This window comes from Onychomys torridus, chromosome 9, assembly GCF_903995425.1.
Source record: "Onychomys torridus chromosome 9, mOncTor1.1, whole genome shotgun sequence".
NCBI classification, from domain to species: Eukaryota; Metazoa; Chordata; class Mammalia; order Rodentia; family Cricetidae; genus Onychomys; species Onychomys torridus.
The window spans coordinates 103,432,820-103,448,797 of NC_050451.1; the positions used below are offsets into that span (position 1 = coordinate 103,432,820).

The following is a 15,978-nucleotide window of genomic DNA, read 5'->3' on the forward strand; positions in this document are numbered from 1 at the left end:
ATGTAGTGACAGAGATAAATCCTTGGCCTTCGCATCTCTTTTCTTCATTAGCTTATAGATATTTCCCTTTCCTGGTGTGTATCATACTTTTACTGTGGAAAACCAAATTGATTTTCATTTTTATAAGTGAACTGTTCTCTTTGACTAAGCATGAAGTAATGCTATCTTAATTTTATTTCTTTTTAAAAGTATAATTAGTATGCAGTACAGTTATTAAAGAATGATATTCCTTATAGGTGAACATTTAACCATATACATATATCCTTAAAATATAATAAAATAGTCAATTGGGCTTATTGCAGACAATACAGTTCAGCTACTTCTATTTTATATTTTACATTATTTTTTGTTTTGTTTTAACTTATTTGTGTTTTTAAAATAGGCTTTCACTGGGAATACAATGTTGCCCTCAGACTTGAAATTTTCTGCTTTTACCTCCTGATATTGCTGGGACTGCAAGCATGTCAGATTTCTTCTTCTTCTTCTTCTTCTTCTTCTTCTTCTTCTTCTTCTTCTTCTTCTTCTTCTTCTTCTTCTCCTCCTCCTCCTCCTCCTCCTCCTCCTCCTCCTCCTCCTCCTCCTCCTCCTCCTCCTCCTCCTCCTCCTCCTCCTTTTCCTGTCTCCACTCTAATCTTGCTGCAGGAGTGCTGCGGATGTGAATGCACACTGCTGTGTCTGGCTTCTTGTGTGGGTTTCAGGGTTCAAACTTGTCTCCTTAGGCTTGCTTTACTTTTTGAGCTTAGGTGCTAAGCCATCTCCCGAATGCTGTTCTCTTTGTTATTTATCATTTAGTGAAATGAATTTTCCCTTAAATTTTATTTCCTTCATGAATTCCAACTTTTTATTTCAAATTCTCTCTCCTCTCCACAATCTTACTTGTTGCTTTAAGGTCTATTTATATTTTATTGTATTGTTAAATTTTATGATAGAATGCACAAAATTTCTCATCTGTTTCATAGCAGTACATTTCTGGGGTTTTAGTATTGTTATGTTCCAATTTATATTGTTTTACACTATGTTTACATGGCTTCTAAGTCAACTCTTTACTGCCTGTCAGTTGTAAGCAGTGGTTATCCTTTGTGGTATATTTTATTTGTACTGAAATGTGATATTTTATTTGTATGTTAATAAATAAAGCTTGCCTGGAAATCAGGGGGTAAAGGTCAGCCATTTTAAGTAAATAAGAAGTCAGGCAGCACATGCCCTTAATCCCTTAGCAGGCAGGATCTCTGTGTTCAAGGCCACAGTAGGGAACAGAGCCAAGCATGATGACACACGCCTTTAATCCCAGTACCAACCATAGAGACCTGGAGGTCTGTACAGATAGACAAAAAGTGACAGAGCTGTGTAGGAAGAAGAAATGAGGTAGCTGGGTTAAGAGAGCCAATGAGAGGGCAGAAGAGCAAGGCAATAAAGTCGTGGGTAGACAGGAATTAACTCAAATTTGGAAGCTGTAGAGTTGGTGAGGAAAGGTTGGCTGATGGCATTCCTTATTTCCCTGATCTAAGGCTTTCTCCCCTATATTTGTCTTCATGTTTTTATTAATAAGACCTTTTAGTATTCGTGTGCCATCCTTACCAACCAGAAAGCAGAGATTTTCTCTGTGAGGTGAGAAAGTAGTCACAGCTCAAGGGCACTCTTAATATTTCTACCATAAGATTGTTGTTTCGTTCTTTGAACACTGTGAACCTGCTTTTGTCCTGCTTCCCAGACCCGTCTCTGGTTTAGGAGAATTCCATCCTGTACCTTTTACTCTCCTTACCACCATTGTGCCTTATGTGAGACAGTCCTTGCCTTCCCTTGCTTTTAGGATTCCTCTTTTGCAAGTATGTCTGTAGGATTTCCAGTTTGGGAGGGTATCCCTTGTTACCCAACTCCTATCCTCACTGTATCACATTCTGACTTAGTGTTTCTCACTTTGTATGGGAATGTGTGCTTTGTCCATAGATTTGTTAGTAAGTTTCCGGAATTGCACAACCTCCTGGACCTAATTCTTGCCATGTTTGTTGCTGAGAAACCCAGCTTTCATGTTACTCCAGCTCAGTCCAGTACTTTCTGTTATATAACTTGATGCTAGCTCTGATTCTTTTCTGTTGGTTTCCATGAAAACAATGTTTATAGTTTAATAGTTTATCTTTCACCCTTTTTTGAGATGACTCAGAACAAAGATGCTACCATGGAAATATACAAATCCTTGCATATTTTTGAATAATGGGTGTACATTATTTAAATTAACCAAAAAAATCCATATGTTTCTACATCTACCTCTTCTCTGAAACTTTCCTTTGCTGTGTGGTTTGGTGTAATCTTTAAACAACAAATATGTAAAGCATAACTTCAACAATAATAAAATATGATATTTTTTATCTGGGTAATGTCAAAGCTTAGCAACTTTGGAGCTTTACTTTTTGCCCCTTATTTCTGAGTATTTCCCTCTAATACAAATGTGACTTACACAGTATCACCCTATGACTGTTCTTCAGAGCATTGCAACCTCTGTAAACCTAGTAAATGAACAGCAGATGTCACTGTTGGATGAGATGAGCCTTTCTGTTAATCCCATCATCTCTAATCTGAAAGCGTATTTCTAGAATCCAAATCCTGGAGTTTATTGATGTGGGAGGTGGGAAGAGAAACTAAATTAAACTCAAAATCTTGAATCTTTGAATCAATTTCACAACTTGGCATGGTACCTTAGAACACAGCTATACGCCAGCTTTGCAATTATCTGGACATTTCATTGGAAATTAAAGCATTTCTCCAGTTTACTGCCAGACCTTACAATTGGAGATTCTGCTGCCCAGTTGGGTGAATTAAATGCCATGGTAGCCCTGAATCACCACAGGCAAGGTGACCATAGTTATTTTAATGGTCAGCACAGCAAAGCAATACCCATAATGGCCTGACCTATAATGGGGAACACAGGCAAAGTGAATCTTATGGTGGCGTAACTCATATGGACCTCTGGTACTAGCTAATCAGTCATGGAGTCTCCAGTTATGAAATGAGTAAGAAGCCTATGCAGTTTTGTTAGACCAGTATAAATAGAAAAAGTCTCCAACAAACAAAAGAAAGGCTACATAAGATCGTGGAAATAGGGAATCCTGGCCTGTGAACCACTTTCTAGACCTGAGCCAGTTTGCAGTCCCAGAGCTCCTTGAATGAAGGGAAGATACTCCCTAAAATACCAAAGAGTTTCTCCTTGATTGCAAAGTTTTGTTCTAGTTAAGATTACTTTTGCTATGATAACACACCATGAACAAAAGCAAGTTGAGAGGAAAAGCTTTATGTGGCTTAAACCTCTACTGCACACTGTAATCCATCCCTGAAGGAAGTTAGGACAGGAACTCAAACAGGGCAGGAACTTAGAGGCAGGAACAGATGAAGAGGCCACGGAGGGGTGCTGCCTATTGACTTATTCCTCATGGTTTTCTTATCCTGCTTCTTTATAGATCTTGGGACCAACAATGGGCTGGGCCCTCCCCTTCAATCACTAATTAAGGAAATGCCCTACAGTCAGAATTTAGGGAAACATTTTTTTTAAATTGAATTTCTCTCCTTTTAGAAGACTCTAGCTTGTGTCTAGTGGACATAAAGGTAGCCATCACACATGGGCATGAAGTCTGATGAGAATAGGAACTTGGGTTCTCTGCTCTATTTGTGTTATTGATTCAAATCTTTGCGCATGTACCTGGTGGTTGAACTCCAGCATTACTTCCTCTGTGCATGCCCTTGCAGCTGGTACAACACTAATGCCACAGTAAAATCCACTTAATGCTAAAACGTAAGTGTAAGAAGTTCACAGTATTTATGTTAGCGTAACTATATCTTAATTTTCAGCTGCTAATATAATTTACTATTACTATACATTCTTGCAGTTTTTAGTGTTCAGAGTTCCATTTTTATTCAGACTGAGGATTCGTGTCTGGAAACTTGAAATTTTCATATTGCCTTACCTCCATTTACTAAAGAGAAATGGTGAGACCATTCCCTGAGTGTAACTATGACACTTAGAATCTTCCTTGTTGTTGCTTCCTACTAATTGTCTCTAGTGAGTTTTCAAGTAGTATTGAACTTTTGGGCACTGAAAATCTTCTAAGTTACAGCTTGTTTCCAGTTGGTATGTCCTTACTGATCAGTTGTGCTTCATTTTTATTTTCAGTTTTTTACTCTATAATTTATTAGTATTCAACTACTTTTAATTTTGCTTCACAACCCTTTTAAAAGAAGTGCTGATTGAAGTACTATGGCATTTCAGACTTCATCCATCATCTTTGCATAAACAAATTCACGTAATTCTTGGTGTATAATTGCCACTGTTGCAATCACAAGAATGAGAAAAGGGACCAAAAAAGTACTAAGAACACTTCAGCTAAAATTATATTGATATTTTTTGTTTTATTAAAATAAACTTCAACTCATTCCTGTCACAATTTTGATCCCAATTCTACATTTACATTTTGTTCTTCAGGAGTCAAGCAAGTGGGGTTTTGTTTTCCTTAGCATTACAGAGCTGAACACAGGGCTTGCCTTGGAGTCAGAGTCAGCAATTTCTTACTGCGTGATAAGACAACTGAATTGATCTAGAACATAGCAATTTCATTCCTGATATTATTAGTTTAAGATTACGTGTAACATATCAAAGTAGAACTTAAAAGGAAATTTTGCATTAATTGAGATACCATGGTAGGTGGTCACTCATTCACTAAATAGATATCCATTGAACATCTCTGTTCTGTGCGTTCAGTTTGGTGCTATATCAACAACTCATGCTAAGTTTACAAGCCTTTCAGGGCAAGAATTTGTTTTTAACTTTGTTTTTACAAAATAAAAATCAAATGACTAAATTATTTCTCTAAAATAGATATTTTAATAGTATAAAATAACTCTAAATTCATAAGATATATGTTAGAGAAAATTAATAGTGTTTTAAAAATAGCCATTTATTTAACTTGATAACATGTCTGTCTTGATTAAGCTTTGTTCAATATTATCAGGCTACATTGGTGAATTTATATTAGAACAGAATAGGATAATACTGTAGTTACAAATGTGTATTAAATATCAGGAAAAAATGAAGCTTTGGAATCAATGAAAATTATCTGTGCCATGGAGAAGAAGCAATTTGAGTGTATCTTGTTAGTACACATGTCAGGTATGATTTGGTTCTTCCTTTTAATAAGTTATCACCATCCAGGAGAGACATATGGTATGTCAATGGTACTGCTTATTATGATGTTTGAGGAAGAAATATTAAGAAGGTGCACCAGATGGTATTTAGCTCCATAAGAACACTAATGATTACCAGGTACTTGTTACTGCATTTTATCCCTAGTTCTCATAAACCTGACATATAGTTTACAAGCAAAAAACATTTTAAGATCTATTTTATGTTTTATTTATCTTTCATTGTTTTTAGTTATGTGTATGTGTGTGTGGTATTTGCATGAATATAGGCCATGTATGTGGGAGTGTACACAGAGACCAGAAGAGGGTGTTTGGTACTTTGAAGCTGAAGGAACAGGCAGTTGTGAGGAACCTATTGTGAATGTTTGGAAGCAAATTGAGGTCTTATGAAAGAGCTTAGCCATCTGCACAGCCCCTATTTATTTGTTTTTAAAATTATATGTATTTGTGTGCTCGTGTGTGAGTGGGGTGTGCTATCTGTGTATGTGAATACAGGTGCCCTTAGATTCAACAGATGATGATTGATGACTTATCACCTGGAGCTCAGGTGGTTATGAGCCTTCCAATATAGGTGCTGAGAACCAAGCTTGAGTCCTCTGGAAATATTGTCTCACTATTAACCACTGAGGTATCTCTTTAGCCCCTACAAAAACATTTTAGATACTAACAGTTTAGCTTTTAAATTTCTTTTTTCTTTTCTTTTTTTTTCCGTTTTTCAAGACAGGGTTACTCTGTGTCTTTTTGGTGTCTGTCCTGGAATCTTGCTCTGTAGACCAGGCTGGCCTCAAACTCACAGAGTTCTACCTGCCTCTGCCTCCCGAGTGCTGGGATTAAAGATGTGCTAGCTTTTAAATTTCAGTGTGTCCTATTGATCATTATCTTGATATTGAATGACTGCTTTTCTTACAAATTTAATTGCAAAAATGAAGAAAATTCATCTCAAAGATGAAAACATTCTGAAATACGAAGTCTGCCTCTACAACGTTATGAAAGAGTGATACTCAATAAGTAAGTTTTAAAAGAAGATTATCACAAAGAAAATTTTGAAAGCAAATTTTGTTCATGAATTTCTTTCATAAGCACCAAAAAATATGAAGAGACACTATATGATGTAGCTTCTCTTAGTTTGTATATGAATTAACAGAAATATATAATCAATAACTGTCCCATTTTATAATTTGGACAAAGATTAACAGAAAGCCAGTGTAGGATTTAATATAACCACTGAAATTCAGCTTAAGAAAATGGGAAAGGCAAATAACTTAAAGCAACCTCAGGAACAAAAGCAGTAAGTCAGAGGCCAGCCTAGTGCTATTTTGAATGAAGTCATGCTAAGAACTGTATTACTTACTTCAGTGTGGGAAGAAATATCATCTCATTTTTAGTGTCATTACCAACCCCACTCCCCAGGCAATAGGGAACTCTGTTTTGCTGTTCTGGTTTGAATATAAAATGTGTCCACACATTTCAACATTTGCCTTTAGTATGTGGCATTGTTTGAGAAGGGTGTGGAACTGTTAGGGAATGGAGTCTTGCTTGCGAGAATGGGTCACTGGGCTTGGGCCTCAAGGCTTTATAACTGAAGGCCATTTTCTCTCTGAACCTCCCTTCCAGATTGTGAATGCAGTAGCAAGTCATCTTTTTCTTCCTGCCACCGTAGTTTCTCTACCTGCTGGCAGGTCTTCCCTGCCTTGATGAACTGTGTCTGTGTGGCCATGTAAGCCAAAGTCAACTGCTTTGTAAGAGTATTTATTACAACAAAGAAAATAGCAGGACATTAACCTTGTAAAATTTTGATACCACTTAGGAGATATAAACTAAATGAACCATTGTATGGATTATTTTGATTTATATCTGCCTCAACTTAAAAAATTGCACACACACACACACACACACACACACACACACACACACAAACTCTAAGCAAAAGACAGTGTGTCCTACACAGAAAGACACTCAAAGTCTAGGTCCCATTAATCTCATAGGTATTAGAATCATTGATTGTGTAACCATTGCTATGTCTTTTATATAAGATACTCAGAACGTTTTCCTCATGATTAAATCTATAAGCTACATTGTTGTCCAGAGTGCTGCCTCCCACCAGCACTGGATAGAATGTGCTTGTTCTTCCACTTCCTGGATGATTCATGCTTTTGTTTCATTTCTAATAAAGTGAATTTTTATGTCAGTTTTGTTTAAATTCTCTAGGAAACTCTTGGGTTTTGTCTGTGCTAAGTGCTTGGTTTAGAATATGAGCATTCAACAGGATTCCAGGACTACATATTAATCATTGTATAAACTTGGACAAATCACTGTTATCTTTGAACCTCTATTTTCTTCATCTTCAAAATTACAATGGTGGCTGAAGGTATATCCTAGTGGTAGAATGGTTGCCTACCATGTTCAAGGCTCTAGGTTCAATCCCCATTACTACAAAATAAAATCAATGAATTAATTAAATGACAGTAGAACAATAATGGTGAGCTCTTGGGGTATAAGAGTGTAATAAGATGATGTTTGCTATAGCATTCAGAGCTATGTTTTATTGATGCTAATGAATAATGTTCCTTTTTATTGAAAATAGATTCTTTTCTCATACAATATATCCTGATTATATTTTCCCTCCTTCTACCTCTCCCAATTCTTCCCTACATCTCCTCCCTTCCAGATCCACTCCATTTTTGTATTTTGTGAGAAAAGAATGGGCTTCTAATGCCAAACACACATTATAAAAAAAAATAAGGTAAGATAAAACCAAAACTATTATATTGAAATTTTACAAGACAACCCAACAGGATGAATATTTCCCAAGAGCAGGCACAAGAGTCAGAGACCCACACTTTCTCATAGTCAGTAATCTCATGAAAATACTAAGCTAGTACTATAGTATATACACAGAGGTCCTGATGTAGACCCATGTATGCCCTGTTCTTGCTGCTTCAGTCTCTGAGCTCACATGAACCCTACTTTGTTGATTCAGAAGGGCCTTGTGCTCCTAGTATCCTCCATCCCTTCTGACTCTTAGAATCTTTCTGCCTCCTCTTCTGTGGGGTTCCCTGAGCTCTGAGCAGAGGTATTTGATGGCAGTCTCCAATTTAGCCTCTCTTTTCACAGAATGTCTGGCTGTGTGTCTCTGCATCTTTTCCAAACCCCTATGCAGATCTAAACAGAGAATTCTCAATATAGGAAACTCAAATAGCTGATAAACACTTAAAGGCATGTTCAACATCCTTAGTCATCAGGGATGACTAGTCATGAGAATCAAAACTACTTTGAGATTTCATCACACCTGTTACCATGGCTAAGATGAATAGCACAAGTGACAGCTGGTGAGGATGTGGAGCAAGGGGAACACTCCTCCACTTGCTGGTGGGAGTGCAAGTTTGACAGTCATTATGGAAATCAACATGGTAGTTCCTCAGAGAGTTGGAAATATATTTACCTTAATGCCACTATTGGTCACACACCCAAAGGAAGCTCTATCCTACCACAATGACACATGTTTATTGTGATTTATTTATGAGAATAAAAATCTAGAAACAACTAGATGCCCCTTAATAGGAGGGTGGAGAAATAAAATGTGGTACATTTACACAATGGAATATTATTGAACTGTTAAAAAAATGACATTAAGGAATTTGCCAGAAAATGAATGAGACTAGAAGAAAACATTCTGAGTGAGTTATCCTAGACCTGTAAAGGCAAATGTGGCCTGTATTCAATTATAAGTAGATATTTAAGTAAATGATAACCAAGCTACAATCCATAGACTGAGGAGGGGTCTAGGAGAGATAAATGGATCTCTCTGAAAAGGGAATATAGAATAGACTTTATGTGTGGGCTAGAGGCAGGTATGGATGGCAGCCGGAGGGATCAGTGGTTGGGGGATGAAGAGGAAGAGTGCAGAGAGAGATGGCTGGAATTGGGTGGCATTTAGGGGGTGGCATGGGAACCACCTGCAATACATGAAGTCCTAACAAGGACTTCTAGTAATGGGTGATGCCAAATCTCAACTGGACATCCCTTGTAGCCAAACAAGTCTCCCAGAGACAGTACTGAGTTTAATTCACTGGAGTTCTTGGCCAAGGGGGTCACATGGAAAGCCCTGAACAACCCAGGCTGATACTAAGTTGCTCTCCACAAACTAACTGCAGGGCCCCATTGCTGAGGACAACATCCATAAAACTCATTGAACATGGAGAAGTTGAGCAGGTGCCCACGTGGAACCTTTGTCTCTATGTTTTTGTATCTTTGGTCATTTTAGTTCTTATTATGTATCTAGTATAGTTATTCTTCTAGGTATACTTGATATGCAATCACTCATGAAATAGTTAACCTTACTGAAAGAAGCAGACAAAAAATGCACAAAAAATCAGAAAATGACAAACTTGTAAATAGTAGGGCTAAGACTTGACCTCAAATGGTTAGCTATAGCCAACATTCTCACTTCTGTCTCTACTCTCATTTTCCCTCTGTGGCACATGGAATTATCTGAGACCCTGCTTCAATACTTACTCATGAGTTAATTGACAACACTCAATAAGCATGCAAAAGTCAAGGAATTATAAATGGCCACAAGAGGGTAGTTTCTTTACAATCCCATATCTGTCTCAATAGTTTTATCAACAGTGGCTCTCAACTTGATCCCTCTGACGAACTTCTGTCTCCAAAAATATTTATATTATAACTCATAACACCAGCAAAATCACAGTTATGATGTAACAATGACAATAATTTTATGGTTGGGCTAACCAAAACAGGAAGAATTGCATTTAAGGGTTGCAACGTTAGAAAGGTTAAGAACCACTGGTTTAGAATACCATGAATATGTGAAAATAAAGTAATATTAAAATTGGAAACTTTGTGTGTGCATGTATCTGTTTATATATTCTCAATGTGCACATAGGTAAGTATTATTTATGTACAAATGGAGTGAATAGAAATTCAGACTAGAAAATGCAGATGACTAGTCTTCACTTTCAAACTATATTAATGGCTTTAATCCTCTCTGTTGAATTTACTTAATTTCAGCATGTTTAAAAAGTTGTATCAGAAGTAACAAACTTTGATTCGTAGGTGGGATTTTTGTTAACATTTTAAAACTATTAATGACAGAAAGCAGGATTCTTTCGGGTATTAATTTCCTACCAAATCACATGTTTACAAAATTAATATAATTTCCACATAGAGGCCACACCGTTGATGGCAACAACACTGATGGAGAAAACTAGAAACTCGCTGCTAAGTCAGAAGAAAAGATAAGCATTGTAATGGTGGAAATTCAATCAGTGTTGAACATGTATTTCCTCACTAAATCTTCACATCGTATTAAAATTTTATTTATCTAAGTAGAAATTGGTGTGACATATTTACTTCTGCTGAATGGATGGTTTCTATATAAAGCTTCTTTAATAGAAGTTATAAGCTCTTGAGGATAAGGGGGTAAACGTTGTTCTCTAAATGAAGAGAGATGTTTCTAATTAAAAACATGACCAAATGGTTTAGTGTGAAATACTATTGCATACTGTAGGCAATTACACAATTGGAAACACTAAAGCCTTCTGATTTTTCACTCTAGGTCATGTCCTCTACTAAGTCGTACAAATACAGTTAGCTCTTGTTAGTATGTTATTGCTATTTTAATAAAAGTTGTCCTTGTGATCTCTGTGTATATGTGTGCATGCATGTGTATTCAGTGTTGAGATGAGAGCATTTTACAAAGGTTCTTTTTATTCATCATAACAAATACTAACCAAATTTATTAATTAATATCAACAACAATTAACATCAAGGATAGGAAATTCTGAGGAACAGTGATGTTAAATAATGTACCCCTTAATGGCTAAGAAAATGACTAGGGTATCAGTGTGCCTTCCATGCAAGCATGAGGACCTGATTTGGAATTCTTAGCACCAACATACAAAAAGATGGGTAAGGTGTTAGGTGGCAGAGACAGACATATCCTTGAAATTCATACGAAAACAATATAGAGGTTTGGGTTCAGTGATGACAATTGTCTCAGAAGTATAGGCCTGCTCCCCATCAGTGTGGACTCTGATCAGAAGTCTATTAGCTGGTAAAAATTACAAAGATTAATGTGAATGGTCAACAGAAGGACAGTATGATGGAAAAGAGGTTGCTTTCCATTCACATGTCTATTGCTAGATCAACAGAATCCTGATGAAGACTTTAGCTGACCATAGGTGAAAAGTTTTGCTAACAGATGGGAACAATAGCTTATTCTCCAATTGCCCTCTATAAAGTTTTCATACTGGTATATCAAAACTAGTTTATTAAGTACTCTATTGCTGGTGATGTCTTTTAAGACTGAATTACTCTATTCTTGCTCTGATTAATCATATTCCATGTATAAAAATGGAGGACTTGAGTAGTTAACTCCTGAACTGGTGATTTTGGACAAGAAAGAGTAAATGACCTTCCTCCTTTCTCTTGCACAATGCAGATCAGCCTGTGGAAGACTGAGGGGCAGGAAGAAGGAAAGATACACACAGCTTACCCTGATTTATCTTGTCTTTATACTTTCTTTCTAAAACCACATTGTCAATGGCAGTAGACATTTCCCTCTGAATCCCATGAAGTCATCATGTACTAGCTGAATATAACGCAATGAATAAGTTTTCGCTTATTGAACATGAACTTTGTGTGTCTTAATCTCACACTTCAAATTGTGAGAATTCCAAAAACAATGCTCAAGGCATTTGTCTTTCTTCCAAGTCAATGTTTTTTTTTTTTTTCTTGTATGAATTATTTCCCCCTAGGTCTATGAGTGAGCTAATTCTTAAGATGCTGCACATATTTTATTGCCCATGAGAAGCAGGGTGTGCAGAGCACTCTCTTCAGTGCATAGCTGTAAGCAAGGATTGGATTTACTCAGTGGACACTCCTTTGCTCTTTGCCTTACATAATAGGTCCACACAGCTTACACAGCTAAATGAGAGGGATCCAGCAGGACCAGTTTCCTTTGATTGCTAGTATCCCAGTGGGAGACTTGGAATTCTCAGGTTGTACTTGGAGTGGAAGGGACAATCACTAACCATATTTTATAGGTGATCATAAGTGCCAAATTCTTCCTTGTGCATCATATGTACATTTTCTTAAAGGCAGATTTAAATTTATATACATTTGGGGTAGGGTCAGTGATTTGAAAGATCTGTGTGCCAATCAAAAACTACTGGAGCATTACTAATTTTTCATTGTCAAAATAGTGCTTGAAATAAATTCCATTATAAACTGCCTTCATCCAGACTTTTCTTTTGTCCAAATTTAGTTTACAATCACTTTTCATTATAGAATGGTTAACATGGGATCAGGTACTCCAAAGAATAGTCCTTTAATAGCAAAAAAAAAAAGTCTGAGAGCCTTCCTTTAGACCATTACATGAAACTCTCAGTTGGTTCTAAGTCCACAAAGGCAATGACTGGTGAGTGTGCGGTGTGATCAGTAGAGCAAGTTAAGTGCTTTGCTTTGCATCTCATCTTGGAAAAATGATGTGCCTTCTTAGCTGTCTTACATGGACTGATAGGCTGAATTTGCATTCTTTGAGTGTATACCAAATCATGCTATTGCAGCAACTAGCTCATTGCTTGGCATACATTCAAAGTGCAGAGCTTTGAAAAAGTGAATGAATAAAGTGCAGGAGCTGGTCCAAGAAAGTCAGCTGACACAGAATTTCATGCATTACCATAGGCAAACTAAAAAGTTGATGCAAATTTTATTTTATTTTTTTACCTCAATCTGAAGTAATGATTGATAAAAACAATACTCACCTTTGGAAGTGTGAACACAGTGCTAATCACAAGTGGGTTATCAATAATTTTTAATAGAAATTTTTAACATTCAACATAACTCCACATAACCATTTCTTAGACTTGAACCAGCATTGATACTGTAAATCCTCAGCACATTAAGTCTAGTTGTCTTGAAATTATGTCATCTACAATGTTAGTAAGATATCTTGATTGTAACTATATTTCAATGTCTATATTTTCTTTTAAATTTTTTTCATTATTTTTTAAATGAAATGGAGAAGAAGTATATTGGGGCGGGAGCAAAGGTTGTGGGGGAAGAGACTGGGAGGAGGAGAAAGAGGGAAAACTGTGACTGGGATGTAAAATAAATTAATAAAATAAATTAAAAAGTATCATTTCTCCTTCCTTTTCTACCTGCAACTCTTGCCATGCCTCTTTTACTTCTTTTAAAATCCATGGTCTCTTCAATTGTTACTTCTATACACACACACACACACACACACACACACACACATACATCTCACTATTATATATAGGTAACATAAATATACATATGTATTTAAACAAATATGTAAGTAGCACACATAAACAGATGTATGTATGAAATATATATATACATATAACAGAAAATATACAAATACAACTTGTGGTGTCTGTTTACTGTTGGTTGTACATACACACACATATATGTATGTGTATGATTTCAGACCTGATCACTTGGTGCCAAAATCAATATTAAGGAAGGAGCACTTGGTACTAATAACTAATTAAGGTGTGCTTGTCTTTTCTTTTCATTCTGGCTTGTAAAATCTCTTAATCATGTGTAATATTGGTGGAATATGAAACTCTATCCAAATCATGAGAATCTCTCATTACTTGTTCAGAGTTATTTCAAGAACTGTTGAGTTGGAGTTTGTTAGCTATGTGTAGCAGTTTCTGAGCCTTAGGAAATCAAATTTTTTTTTAGAAGTATCTTTTAAAAAGTTAGTGTAACAAGTCTAGTCATATGCATATATACATTGTCAAAGGCAAAGTAAACTGAAATGCTTCTCTATTTCATATAATAATTTCTCTAAAAGCCCATTTTAGATACCTTGATTTGACATATTAATTAAAATTTTAATTTTCCTTAATTTATTGTAATTGCAAATAGATGATCTTAATTTTCCACAAGCACCATTTTAGTTTTAATGCTTTGAAATGTTATAAGAAAACCACATTGATATTAAATAGGAACACCTGTCATTTATTATAAAGATATACTTTCTAGGCAACTAAAATTAGTATGTATTGTATATGTTTATAGTCAGTAAATAAAACCATGAGAAAGTATAAGGTATGAGCAATAGTGGAAGACATGCAACATTGACATGTGACCTTCACATGAAAACATAGTATTTATGTTCATGAGCACCTACATATGTATACATACAATCACATGAGCTTGTATATATAAAACACTCATACACAAAAAGTAATAAAACAATATTTTAAATGTTAAAACTTTTGTACCTGAGTATAATCACATTCTTTGAAAATCTCTAAAAAAAAAAAAACAAAACTAAAGATCTATGATTGCTGATTCTGGCAAAGCTACTAGATACAAATTCAATCTAACAAATAATTTGTACTTAAATCATTTAAAGGAGATTTTTTGTATCTTGAGACATTCACAAGAACAAAACCAACAAAATGAATATATTTGTGATTGTCACGAGCTTATATGAGCTCTGAGATTGATTGACTAAGAAAAAATAGAATGTCAAACACATTTTTGAAATCCATGTACTCTACATAGTTCTGCTTACTATTCTGTACCTATAATTTCTTATCTTCAAAAGAGGGATTGCATCATTCTATAAGTATTAGGGATAATCATAAGGCTCAGTGACAGCTACAGAGTTCAATAGTGCCTAGGAATGGAGAAATACAAAAATAGAGATACCTAAAGCTTTGGTGCTGGGAGATTATGCATATAAAAATTATGCATCCTGTCTAGATAGCATGAAGACCTACAACTCCTGTTGGTCCTCCTGCCATGATCCCCTCCATGATGGTTATGGACTCTAAGCCTCTGAAACAAATTAAATACTTTCTTTTATAAGTTGCCTTGGTCATGGTATTCTGTCACTGCATTTGAAAAATGTAACTAAGGCAGTAAGAGTTAAACAAGTGAATACGTAAAAAGCACAAACATTTCCTGACACAATAATGCTGAGATATCCATATTCTTATCTAGCTTTCTTAGCTCCAAAGGTAATTTGTAGATTTGTGTGCTCATTTGGAAAAGTAGTTTAACCTCAGATTGCTTGCTCATATGTTTTACTGTAGTATCAATAATGAATGATTAAACATGGATGACGCCCCTTTCTTTCTAACGTTCTTCCTTAACCAGCTCTTTCCTAAGAGTTAAAAATCTTCAGAAGCTTACATATAATTATATAGCAAGTCCAATGCGTTTTAAGAAGAAAATGACACAGTTGCCAAGTGCACAAGGGATTTTAGCCAAAGTAAATGAATGCATGGGTTTTAATACACAAGGGTTCAGATTCATTTAGGCCTGCCATACCCTACAAAGGAAAATCATCAACCAGAAAAGGGCAATCAGGCATGATATTAAACAGCTGAGCATGTCAAAATAATCTCTCTGTGGTTATGGAGTTCCATTCACTCTACCCATGCTTGAGCTGTTGCCATTGTGTAGGATTTTTACCCTTCCTGATAGATTGATTTGTTTTTCCTAATGTCATTATCATGAAGTTTTCACTGAAATGCATATTTGAGTTGAATAACTCTTTGGAGTTATAATTTTTGAATATTTAAATTATGCATTAAGTAAATTTAATTTGTGAAGTAGGCTTCCAGATGGGAGAAACACTATTTTTTGCTGTTTATTTGCACAGGATAGGATTGGAGGTACTTACTACAAAATCGCAGTTTTCTTCATAACTTCCTGAATTTCTAAATAGAACCAGTGAGAGATCTAACAGATACATATGTTGTACACATGCATGAAAGCCAA

The 15,978-nt window shown here is 35.7% G+C and overlaps 1 protein-coding gene across 4 annotated transcripts in view; it reads left to right on the forward strand.

Moving 5' to 3' along the window:
• Positions 1-15,978, forward strand: part of Gpc5 (glypican 5) — a 1,359,592-nt gene that overhangs the window by 506,115 nt on the left and 837,499 nt on the right. The gene's annotated exons all lie outside the window — the stretch shown is intronic.